The following is a 14214-nucleotide window of genomic DNA, read 5'->3' as shown; positions in this document are numbered from 1 at the left end:
AAATCTACTCAATCAATAAATCTACCGAATCTACTAACGCTAAAATTAAGCGTAAGAAAAACATAACGGATAAAGAAGGTTTTACTACACCTCGCATAACACATAAACGCACTCTTTCAAACGCAGAGATTAATGAACCAGCACAGAAAAACAAATTCCAGGAATTAAATCTCGAAGACAATATGTATTCTACTAACGAGCAGGGTGATTTTATAGCCCCAACAAAAACGGCAGGGCATATCCCCCTCCCACTGTCCTAGCCGATTTCAGGCGACTGGGACAAATTAAAAGATGCTATTGAAGAAAAGTTACGAATCAAAAAATTCCGCGGAAATTTATCCGGTGGAACTCTTACCATCAGAGTTTACGACTCTGAACATTACAGAATGCTCACTGATTTTTTAGATAAACTTGAACTCCCCTACCATACTTTTAAAATGAACATCGAGAAACCGATTAAAGCTATAATCGAGAAACTGCCAAAGACTGCTAATATTGAACGTATCAAATCTGAAATAAAAGAAATGGAAATACCCTTCCAAAAAAACCGTCAAATCACTCATGTTATTGAGGGGAAAATTATTCATTTACCTGTATACTTAGCTGAATGCACCCGCAATAAAGAAGGTAAAGCTATATATGACATAAAGAAATTAAGAGGACTCGACGTGTTCGTGGAAACCTTACAAATCTCGCCCTGGCCCCATGCAATGCCATAAGTGCCAACGGTCCGGACAATACACGGGATCGCCGCAAATACAAAGCATGCTGTTTAAAATGTACAAAACCTCACGAAACCTATACTTGCTCCCAAACAAAAAGTGATGAAGATAAACCTCCAGTCTGTGTCCTCTGCGGAGCAGATCACATTTCTTCTTTTAAAGGTTGCCCTAAGCACCCACTTAATATACAGAAACAGATTGAAGAAATTAAAGCCAAAATAGAAGCGACGAAGAATCAATTCCATTACGACAAAAATGAATTCCCGAACTCAATCCGAAGGAGATCCCTAAACGTAGTCCTGCCTGGCAACAGCCATCCAGAGATGAAAGCCAACGAAAGGATCAAAAACTAGCCAATTAGGATTTTATGAGAGGTTAAAGTTACAAATTAAAGATTTCTTCTAAAAATTTTAAAATGCTAAAGGAATATTTGAAAAATTAGAGGTCGGCATGGCCGTTTTTGATTATCTGTCAAATATTGATTATGAATTTTAAGCCGATTCATAATATTCCTAATCTTATTTCAGCTACCAAAAGCTTTATAAAAATTAATTTCTTCAATGCTAACGGTATCCGTAAGCAACAACCTCAGCTCATCTCTTATTAGGGTATGGATAAACATGTAGTGGTAAAGGCTATCGGGTTGAACATCACTTAACGAATGATGATCTCCGATCTCCGACTTCCAAAAACATGACATTGATGTCACGTTAGTCAATGAAACACATCTTCGAGCTTGTGACAGATTCAGAATTCATGGCTATCAGAGAGGATAGACGCCCACAACAGAGGAGGCGAAAATGCTATCATAATTAAAAGCCATAATAAAGCCACTAAATTATCAACAACGTAAAGCCACGGCTTTGGATAATATCTCAAATGAAGAGCTACAAGCACTGCCTAACAGATGCATAGTACTTATCACTAATATTTTCAACGCATGCATTCGTCACCGCTATTTTCCCTCTCAGTGGAAGCATTCAATAATTATTAACATCTTGAAACCTGGAAAAGACCTTAAATATGCCAAAAATTATAGACCCATCAGCCTGTTACCGGCTCTCTGCAAAGTTTTTGAACGTGTCATCAGTACAAGACTTACCAAATTGGCATTGATAGGAACAAATTTGGTTTCCGAAAGGGACACTGTACTACTCATCAGATACTCCACCTGGTAGAATTTATCGCCCAAGAATTTAGAAAAAAGAATGGAGTAGCAGCATGCTTTCTCGATTTTGAGAAGGCATTTGACCGAGTCTGGCATGCTTGGCTTACTCCACAAATTGTCAAATTTCCTTCTGCCTAATAGCTTCATTAAACTTACCTACTCTTATCTATAGTGTCGCACGTTTCAAGTAAAGATGTGGAGAAATTCTCTCATCAAGAAAGAGATTTTCCGAGGCGTCCCTCAAGGGTCTGTTTTAGGACCGAACTATTCTAATATTTTTTATAAATGACATGCCTTTCCCACTACACTCAAGTATTTATAAATATGCGGACAATACAGTTATCTTAACCAACTCTAGAAATCCACAAAAATGGTCTTGACAAACTCCAAATGCAAGCTAATCTAATCAACAAATATTGTGAAATTTGGAAAATTAAACTTAACGCAGAAAAATGTTGTGTTGTTTTATATCGCAGATACAGAAAAAAATTTCCAGTTAATTCCAATATTAAAATAGATAATTCACCTGTTCCAGTAGCAAGCTCATATAAATACCTAGGAGTGTACGTCGACAAAGCTTTAAATTTCAAGGACCAGTTTCAAGGACTGGTATCCAGTATACCATCAATAAAGCTAATGCAGCGTTTATGTCTCTTTACTCCCTGCTTGGAAGGAAATCTAAATTAAATCTGAATACTAAGAGAAATCTTTATATCACCCTCATCAGACCAATTCTACTCTATGGAGTTCCTGCATGGGCAGCTGCCGGATAAATTGAACGCTAGAAAAAAAAGTCTTACCTAATAAGATTCTCCGTAGCATAACAAATGCACCTTGGTTTGTGCGGAACGCGCAAATCCATAAGGGTTTAAAAATTCTCCCGATTCATGATCAAATACTAACTACAGCACACAACTTCTTTGAAAAACTGAAAAACTCACAATACCTAGCCATTAAAGAACCCACAGATAAAAGACCGCGAACTATACATCATAATGCATTATGGGTGGTAGTGTACAGTGTATATCTTTTATTTCTACTTATTTTACGTATCTTATTACTCTTCATTACTTAAGATCAGTTTACGTTATGGACTATGCTCTGACAAAGCTTATGGACTTTGATTGCAACTTATATTTCTTACCTTTTATTTTTATTTAACCAAGAATTTATTTAGTGTAGTGTTTTAAAGCAAAGACTTTGCTTTCAGTGAAAATTTTAGTTCGCGGTCTTATGACTCCTTCACTCGCTATTGGCCACCTCGCATCACGTGGTGTTTACTGTGCAACTTTAAAGAAATTAATTTTCTAGCATGATTACTTAATTTTACTGTACCCAAATTGTGTTTCTGAAGAATAAGGACATTATTAAATCTTCAAATTCACCATTTTTTTTTTTTTTTTTTTTTTTTTTTTTTGAACTCTACAGACTTATTTGGGCTACAATGAATCTCTGGTTGAGGGGATACCCCCATTTTAATGGATAATAAAGAGCGAAATAATGAAATATATCATTATTTCGCTCTTGGGGACTCGCATGCTATGGCTGAAGCTATGGCAGCGGTATTATAAATATAACAAATAAAATACTTCACGGACATAATTAATGTTTTCTAAAATCAAAGTTTTTTAGGGTACTTGAAAAGAATCTTTATTTAACACGTGGGTGTGTAATCTTTATTTAACACAGTGCCACAGAAAAATCTGGTAAAATAGTCTGTCGGATCATTTTTTTAATTCTAGTGGTTTCGTGTCTTTTTTATCCTAAAAATCAGTTCAGTACCTAATATGAATATATTTTTATGAATATTTAATAAATAGATAAACAAATAACAGGTAAACAATAAATTTATTACATTTCAGTTCATTGTAAATTAACACAAGAGTTCTATGTCTCAATAGAAAAAATTGGTAAAATTAGACAAATACTGTATTACAATACAAATAATAAAACATAATACATAACCAAAAATAAATAACTTAGTGAATGTGTAAACATCTTAAAAAATATCGCTAGTCTTGTATTCTTTCAATAAACAACACAATGTGTAAACTGTTTCATTTGACTTATGAATAATTTAATGGGCAGTTTTTTATTACGCACATTGGTGCTACATAAACTGCCATAAAAAATCAGCAAGACTAAGCTAATGTTTGGTCTTCATGACAGCTGGACGTGCTAGTCATGAGAACAGGCAAAGGCCAAATGCGATAATTCTTTATATCATGACCTGCATTCTCAAATATAATTTTTTAAAACTGTTTTCGATAATTCGAATAATGTTATATACCAAGCTCGCAATGCCAAAAATGAAAAAAGTGCCAAGCATATTAAAAAAAAGTGTTTAAATTATAGCGATTTAAAAATCTGGTTAACTGATAAATGTACGAATTATTCAAAGTTATTTAAAATTTATAAAAAGTATTGTCAGTCTGTTATTGAACAGTTACATTATTTATTATATTTTTGAGACGAAAATGCATAGTTTCTAGAGATTCTTAGATTCAATAACGGTAACTGTTAAAAGTTAGCTGTGGATATTGTCTTTAAATATGGTTAAAAAATGGCATAACATTTGCATCATATTCAAATATCACACAAAATAATTTTAAAATAGTTTCCCTTTATTTAATTATAATTAACAGGGCATAACATAAAATCATTCACAAATATTCAAACGTGATGAAATCGTTCATCACCTTATTTGTGACGGAATAAAACAAAATGCAGTAAACTCTCTAGTTGCGTCCATCTCTGAAAAGAACAAAATATTTCTAAGTCTAATATCGGTACTGAAAATCACTTTCGCACAAGATCGAAATCATATGGAACCTTGAGAAGTAGAGAGGATCACCTCAAAAACAGGTAAGATCCTGAATACTGTTAATTTTTTAAAAAGTTGAAATAATTTTTTAGAACTATCCTGAAACTGAAAGCGAAACTAACGATATATTATTTCAGTTAGGTGTTGCGTTGTTTAGAATAAAGACATAAATACAGGAGAACTTCATTAATGTTTCTTAAACTTTCTATTTACACAGGAGTTTATCTGTCAAATTTATTGTAAATCACTTAAAATCGCTGAATATGAATTATTTTAAAATTACGCTATGAATATACATTTATAACAGAGAAAGGAATGTGACATTCCAAGTCATTTTATGTCTCATGATTATCAATGAAGCTCTAAATAAACATCGGTAAAATAAATTAACATCTCTTTAAGATCTAATATGAGGTATGGTCTTTTCTATAGCCAGACAGGTCGTGTAGCGTGACGGCATACTAGACAGGACGCAGATGAAGAGCCCTTATGGCATTCGGTCTCATTCCTGCAACAAGACAGTTTTCAACTCCAGGATGGTTCTTGGAAGGGGGATTAACAGACACTGAAAAGGCTGAACGCATAGCGGACAGCCTTCAAACACAATTTTCACCTAACACTGGACTCATGTTCGATTCCTGTGCAGAGCATACGCATGAAGTCCAACACCAAGTTGAAGAATTTCTCTCCTCAGATACAATTTCTGAGGAACCCATCACCACAACAATGACTGAGATTTCTGCCTTTGTCAAAAATCTCACCCCTGCAAAAGCACCTGGCCTGGATAGGATTTCTAATCGCATGATTAAAAATTTACCAGTAAAATTCATATTTTACCTAGCAGTTTTGATAAACTCAATGCTAAGGCTAAAATATTATCCTCATAGCTGGAAGAATGCATTAGTCATTCCTATTCTAAAACCTGGAATGGACCCAAAGGTCCCTCAAAATTATAGACCGATCAGCCTCCTGTCTTCACTTAGTAAAATTTACTAAGCTATACTGCTTAGATACCTGAATGATTTCTGCCGAAACCGAAATATTATTATTCCTCAGCAATTCGGTTTTCGTGCTAAACACTCAACTCAGGCCCAGCTACTGAGGGTAGTTGAAATCATTCACACAGGATCTCGCAGTGGAAAGCCTACAGCTATTGTTTATTTAGACGTAGCAAAGGCTTTCGACAGGTGTTGGCATATCGGAATTTTATTCAAGCTCATGCGACTTGAAATTTCGGCAAATTTTGTGCACATAATGCACTCTTACCTCACTAATCGTACCTTTTCTGTCAAAGTTAAATATTCTGTCTCTTCTCCTCGTCCTATCCTGGCGGGGGTGCCTCAGGGAGGAATTCTTAGCGCTACGCTCTTCAACTTGTATGTAAATGACATACCACAAACACCAAGTGTCGATCTAGCACTTTATGCAGACGACACAGCCATCATCTCACAGCACTCAACATTACATGCCACTCTCAATCACCTACAGCTGTATTTAACAGACTTGGAGTCCTGGCTCATTACCTGGAAAATCAAAATTAATGTCGCAAAAAGTGCCGATATTTAGATTACATTGGGAAGCCAGTCAGAACGTTCTCTTCCTTTTTTAAGCCTCTTGCTACTGAACAAGGACCAAAATTCTTATGCATATATGACATGTTCTTGTATTGCCTTCTTTATAGATCTTAATAAATTTTAAAACAAATTGCAGTTATATTCCTTTGAAGACTTCTATCTCTTAATTATTATAAAAATCAAAATGAAATAAAGATATAAAAAAGGATGCTCATTATTTTTGAAGTTTTAATGTGAAAGATAAATTAAATATTACACTACACTGAATTATAACTTCTGAAAACTGGCAATTACAGTCAAAAGTCGTTAATTCGGACACCCATAATCCGGAATGATCTATAATCCGAACCTCAAAGCTAAAAACTTTCTTCGTATGTGTCGCGTTCACGCATGCGCATAGGCGTTTACGCGTGCGCGTAAGACCTTTACGGCTGCGAATATACATGTGCGCATGCGTATAATACGTTTACGCATGCGCGTTTAATGTATAACGGACGGTATACGCTAAAATTATCTAATTATCTATTTCAGTTAATGTTGCAGATTGCGTTGTTCTTTAATCTTCGAATTGAATCCTGCTTATTATTTTTTGCAGACTGTTAGAGCAATTTTATAAAAGTAAGCTTGAACTTCGATTATGTCAAATAAAATTTCCGATATATATTTACTAATATGTAAAGGATCTACAAAGCAAAAGTATGTTTCGAAGTCCATTAGACAGAAAGTGGAATTGCTGCAAAAAAATGGATAAAGACATATCCTTTGATTATCTAATCATTCCGAAATATGTTTATCACTTTCACGCTGCTCTGCGGGGGAAAGGAAACGACACGGCGCGTAATGAATTGGAAGTTGATCTGTCAGCACTATCCTTATCTTCAGGGCAGATGTTTTTATTTTATTTGGCTTATAATTCTTTACTAAATGTAGTATTTCATCTCGATGTACTCGGTCTTTGATATGATTTAAATCAAGTTCCTCGTCATTATAATTCGCTTCCGATAGTGAAGAAAATGACTCAGAGGTTATTGAAAACGAAAAAATTTCGATTGACAAATTAGTCGGTATTCTCGACACAGCAATTATAGGACTTGAACAGCGGAACTTTGTAATTAAACAAGAAATTATGTCTGTTTAATAGCATTAAAGAGAAAGTATTATCACATGAAACGAAGCATATTAAACAACTTACATTGAAAGAAATGTTTAATAAAGTTAACAAATAAATATTTAGCTTTTTCTTTTTGTAAATTTTGATACCCTTTAGATAATAATTGCTCTTTATTTCATAAATTACGGTTTCATATTTTTAATTTTATAATTTCTGCATGCCATCTTACCAGATTTAAACTGATGATCTATAATCCGGAATCGCCGAAGTCCCGACGAGTCCGGATTAACGACTTTTGACTGTATTATGCAGAAAGGATGATAAATACTTCAATAGAATAACAAAATGTAGCCCAATGAATATTCAAGAAAATGATTAAGAAATTCTCATGTTTTTTATTACATTATTCCTTAAGCTAAAAAAAATTTAGAACTACCACAAGTGATTTGTTTTCTCATAAGCTCAAGATTTGATTATCTCTGAAAACAATCATCTTGCAGAGGTAAAATGGCAGTATCGAATTAAAAATTTTAGTGAATCCAAAGTAAAATGAAATAAGTTTTGTACACACACTGCAGTTAAAAAAAAAAAAAAAAAAAAGTTGTGGTTGGATAAAAATGCACTTGAGTTACATACGCGGCATTAAACGCAAAAACAAATTTAGATGGAAAAATCAAAATTTTATGCATGCATACACACACACAGGGGGGAGGGTAAAGATGAAACTTATTTGTTTATTTTTATTAACAACAATTTATGCTTGCACTGTAATACATAAGAATTATAACTATCTCTGCCATATTCACTAAATGGAAAAAAATGAATAAAAGTTTAGATTAGGATATTTGAATACAGCAAAGAACACGAGGGCTATCTGCCTTCCCTAAGGAAAAACGGCTCACATTTACGTTACACACAGGAAAAACCATACAGCCAGTACTTTCACCTATGATCAAACTTCCAGCATTCAGCAGTCTTAACTACTCAGCTACGTGTGGGACTAAATCAATAATCAGAATTAATATTTAGATATTCTATGACTTGAACCTAAGTATAATATATAGTGTTCATTAAAATGTTTTAAATAAATCTAATATATATATATATATAAAAACTTAAATGTGTCATTTACTGATATTTTATGTATGAAATATATGTCTTTTAGAAAAATTTTAATTGCTTAGATAAGGAGAAGTCTTTTGAGCAAAAAAATCAGTATGTTGGGGTTCTCCATCCACACATTAATAGTTCAAAGCATTGAAATCATTAGAAATGGGCTAGCCGTAAAGGTGGCTTTGTGGTTTTTCGGGATCCTAAATAGAATACCAGCCATAAAGGTAATTTTTATCTTTAGATAGTTAAGTCACTGTGTGCTTTTTCATAATCATTAAATGTTATGTTACAGAAATTTAGGTCAGTTATTTAATTTGTGATTATATTGCTCAAATGTGTAAAGCTTAGTTCAAATTTTGATGTAAATACAATATCAAGATACCACACTATCTTGAACTTTTAATTATATCAGTCTTTGGAATTTTTAAGGTATTTATTTTTTAAATGTGTGAGTAGTAAACTAATACATATCCATGTCATAATACATTTTAAGCTAATAATGAAATGCAAGATCATCACAAAGAAATTGGATTATTTTTATAATTTAACTCAGACACATTAAATCATTATTTAGCATTTTAATGTACATTTTTGAATAAGAAACTTGATTGTACACAGATCTAATGCTTTTTTAGAATGAATTATAAATAATTAAGGACATCAGCATCTCCTCAGCTGGAAATGGAACCAAAATTAATGAAACCACAGCACTAACAATTCTGTTATTAAATCAGCTATTAAATAGCAAATATAATTACTAATTTTTCAATAATATAAAGTGATTATAAAAATATTTCATATTATAATATAAATGTTTCTCCCTACAAAATGGCAAAAAGCATTAAAATTATTGACTAGCTTTTGAACAATTAAGTACTATGTGACATCATTAGATTATTTTGAAGCAGGCGGTGTGAAAAATGTGCAATGTTCTCACAGGAACCCTGAAACTCTAGAATATGCATCGAGTCTGTTTTCAATTACACCATGAAGACATGTGGAAGGACAGGAGAAAATACTTTATTTCATAACTATCTAACAAGTAAATGATCAATAAACATTTTGAAAGGAACAGAATACATCTACAAAGAATATATCAGGACAAACTGGTAATATTTGAGTTGATCTTCATTACTAAAATAACCTTAAAATACAAGTTCTAGTAACCCAGTAGAAACATAAAATCATTATTTACCATCTTAATGTACATTTTTTTAAAAAGAAAATTAACTATACAAAGATCTAATGCTTCCTTAGAATGAATTATAAATAGCTAAGGATGTCAGCATTTTCTCGCCTAGCACAGGAACCCATAAATTCAAGAAATCAGTGTTACCTACTCTGCTATTAAATCAGTTGCACGTTAAAGTTTTAATCTTTAATTTGCACACATTTAATCAATATATATACTAATTTTTCAATAACTGGAATAAAATCTTTAAATCTGTTTATTTTTATGGAGTCAATCAACAGTTTATTTTTGTATTTCTTATATCAAGTGCCCAGAAAATACCCAGTATGATCATTATGTATTAGTTTCTATACTATATTAACTTATTAGTTGTATTTTGCTGTTTAACTTGAAGAGAAAAATTAAAAAATTAAAATAAATGATAATTAGCTTTTAGTTGCCTTTCATTTTTTAATTAATATCAAATCAAACATAGTTCAGTTTGCTTTATAAATGAAGCTAGCTATTCAACAGAAAATTTTTCAGCATGTGAGTGCATAATTCAAGCATGTGAGTGCTATTTGTCAAAAGGGAGGAGTGCTTTTGTGGAGGAATTTCTAGAGTGGTATCCAAGTTACACATTGGAAATTTGCAAAAATGCTCATGTAGCCAAGCCTTTCGATTGGAATCCAACTCAGGTCAAACTATTAGTATTCAGTAACTTTACTGCTTGGCCACTGATGGGATCCAAATCAAACATATGTTTAATTATTAAAATGAGCTATTGAACAGAAAATTCTAAAAGAAACGATAATTACTTATCCAAAACAAAAGTAACATAAATTTATCCAAACCATTTTAATTTGCTAATTAAAGGAGATTTAAACAGTTTATTTATAATTTGAAACCATGCAATATGATTTCTTAATTTTTTACAAAGTTTAACCATATACAACATGATACACCATTTACTTATTATTAACTAGTTGTATGAGGTGCATAGAAATTTGATGAAAATCTCAATTATAAAGTATAATTTATATATCACAATGACAAGTTTACATAAGTAAGTTGAATCAAGGATATTTTGTTGTTGCAAATCTGTTACAATATAAAAACAGATCAAATTAAATTAAGATAAATTAAAATTATTAAACATTTATTATTATACTTATTTTGTGTTATAAAAACCTCCTGAAATCGGTGTAGAGTAATAGCTATTCTGATCATTCACAATTTACGAATTTTATTTGAGAAAAGATAACGTAAGTTCAAAATTATAAAAGATCTAACTATGAGATGTTAGAAAATAAAATTACGACTAATATTTTGAAACTACATTTGTTCAAAGATTAATAAACCATGCTTCATATCGAAAGACTTTTGATGATCCTGATAAAAACTTAATTCAGGAAATACTGAAAAATTATTTCAGTGTTACGAATTATTGTTATAGTATTAAGTGATTAAAAAATATTTCAGAGTATATTGTAAATGCTTCTCCTTATAAAATAGCGTTTAATACGTTAAAGCATTAAAATTAGTGATTAGCTTATGGAAAATTTCTGTCTGCATACGAACAAAAAATTTCAGTAAAGAACAAAGAAAATGCGCGAAGATCCCAAAATCACGACAAATTGGCGATATTTGAGTTGCTCTTCATTACTATGACATACATAAAGTACTTCTTCTAGTAACCCGGAGCCCAAACTCTTCATCTCAACGTCATGCCTGATTGACTTTCATTATAACCAATGAGAGGGTTCCATTTAGTGGGAGGAGCGAGAAGAGGTCCGGTTAATAACGTGTCCCCAACAATAACAACATTAGCTTTTAGTGCATCTAATATGTACATCCTTGGACTCGAAGGAAAAAAAAAACAAGAAAAACCCTCCTCCCTCCCAAATGGGGGAATCCAAGTGCAACGCTTAAGAGGTTATCACACATGGATACAGTCCCTGCTAGACGGGACGTTTCTGAGAAACGAGATTCTGATAGCACTGGTTTAAACGGGAGGATTCCTAGAAAAACGAGCATGGTCTAAAACAAAGTCCCGTCTAGCTACGGAAGAAATGTTGCGGCTACGCGGGATTTTTTCAAACCTCACCAAAAATGTCCCGAGTGGAGACAACCAATCAGACGAAAGTTCTGCTTCTGAAGGATGACGTGATCCCGATTTGAGCGATAATCGATTACTGTTTGGCGTTCAAGTCTTTGTAAGTGAGAATGGTAACCTAGCCACGTGGGTTTCCTGGAATTGTGCAGGTTCTTAGAATTGTCCCTTTCGACGTCAAGTCCCGCGTAGCCGAAACATAATGTGATTGGGACCTTATCACTACTAAGAACATACAGTGAATTTCAGAAAGCAGCTCCTCCTTTTACTCTGTATCACGTGAAGAACATCGGTAAAACAAAAAGACGAAAGTAAAAGTCAGGTGGCCGCAATCAGTCGACGAAAAAGGTGAGTTTCTGGTAGAAGATCCAAATCAGTGAACTGAATCTAGTAGAAGTAAAAAATGTTAAGGATGGAGATTGTCAGATGGATATTTGTGTTTTTCTCTGGGAAATGGAGAACATCTAAGAGAATTGATGCAGCTGTTAGAATGAGTGAAAACTGAATAGAAGAAATTTCTGAAAAGTTTTTGAATATAATCTTGAATTGTATCTACTTTGAGATCACGGTGGATATACGAATTTGGAATGAACCATGGCATGTTGATAATCCCTCTGAATGCTTTGTTTTGAAGCACTTGGATGTGTTGTAGGTGAGTTTTGACAGCGTGGCCCCAGACATTACTAACATAGTCATCTTCACAGTGCTTCATAGAGTAATGCTGGTCGAAGTATAGTTTATATAAGAGGAGTTTATTAGAAGCGGGCATATGACTTCTGCCAAGAAGTGGGCGCATAGTTGCAAGAGTGATATTAATTTTTTCCACCGTTTCCCTGAAATGTTTCTGAAAAGTCAATTTTTTATCAAAAATGACTTCTAGATATTTAACTTCGTCAACCCAGTCAATTTCTTCATGAAACAGAAGAGATCTAGGTGGAGTGAAATTTGTTTGGCCTTTGCGAAAAATGATTACTTTTGATTTTTCGGTATTAACTGCAATCCTCCAAAGAGTGAGCCAATTTTCTAGATGATTGAGGTAATGTTGAAGAAGGAGTTGGACAACAGTAACAGTAGAAGCTTGGGTCATAATTGTAGTATCATCAGAGAAAAGAGCAATGGTAATTTTCAGGAGTCCTTAGGAGTATCGTAAATGTAAATGTTATATAAATATAGAGAAAGTACAAATCCTTGGGGTACTCCAGCGAAATTTGTTCTCTTGGAAGAAACAGAAATGCCAATTTTCACTGCAAAGATTCTGTCTTGGAGACAGGAAGCAATAAGTCTAATACAATGATCGGAAAGGTTTAACTTGATAAGTTTGTATATAAGTCCCTGGTGACATACCCTATCAAAAGCTTTCGCAATAGCAAGGAAAATGGCTCCGGTAGGGAAATTACAATTGAAACCGTCAGTAATATAGTTGATGACACGAAGCAGCTAGTGATTAGCACTGTGAAGATGACGGAAGCCAAACTGTTCTTCTGGAATGTAGGAGCTCTGTGGAATAGTTTGATTAAGATGGTATAGAATAACGTTTTCAGCTATTTTAGAAAGTTAACTGAGAAGGCTGACTGGGAGGTATTTCCGGGAAAACCCTGAATTTTGATGCGGTTTTGGGAAGCCGACAATGATGGCATGTTTCCATATATTAGGAAAGTAAGAGAATTTGATGACAAAGTTGATTATCTTAATAAGACAAGTGATGGAATTGATAGGAAGATGTTTTAGCGCTTTGGTAGAAATACCATCAACACCTGGAGCTTTTTTGGCTTTTCAGGAGCTATTAGTATAATCGGAAACCAACTTAGGCGTGGCAAGGAATGTAAAGTTCAAAGGACCTGGGATTTTGAAGAAGGTATTAACAGTATCATTAACGTTGGAGATATGATTGTTGTCGTAGGGGTAGTATTGGGAGTAAACATTTCTTCTAGTATATATGCAAAGGTGTTAGTTTTATCTTTGTCTGAATAAATCATTCCGTTGGTACCATGAAGTGGCGGAATTGGCTTGAAAGGTTTCTTAAATTCATCGATCATCATGGTAACTGCTCTTGCAATGCAAAACCGAATCCAACTGCAACTCATTGGAGCTTTGAACGGCATTACCATGGTAGATTTCGCAGCCACTCCTGAGCTGCCTCAAACTCTTAACAGCGACTGTAAACAAGATGGCTGAAGTGATTTTGTTAGGACTTTTGAAAAAACGGCGAAATACTCATCGAATTCCTTAGAATTTAAGAGATCGACGCAACCCTTTTGAAACGTCGGACGGAAATTCATTATGAGATTTCGATTGTCTCATGTCTCTGCAATGGATTTATGTGAGGAATTGAAACCTAATTGAGAAGCAACTGTTAATGGATATTCTATGACAATGCAGGTTTGTTCAGAATAATCGACAAAGCCTGTTGATTATCGA

The sequence above is a fragment of the Stegodyphus dumicola genome, chromosome 2 (genome assembly GCF_044657685.1).
Source record: "Stegodyphus dumicola isolate Sdum_Otavi_A_Nest chromosome 2, ASM4465768v1".
Taxonomy (NCBI): Eukaryota; Metazoa; Arthropoda; class Arachnida; order Araneae; family Eresidae; genus Stegodyphus; species Stegodyphus dumicola.
This window is presented reverse-complemented; position numbering follows the sequence as displayed.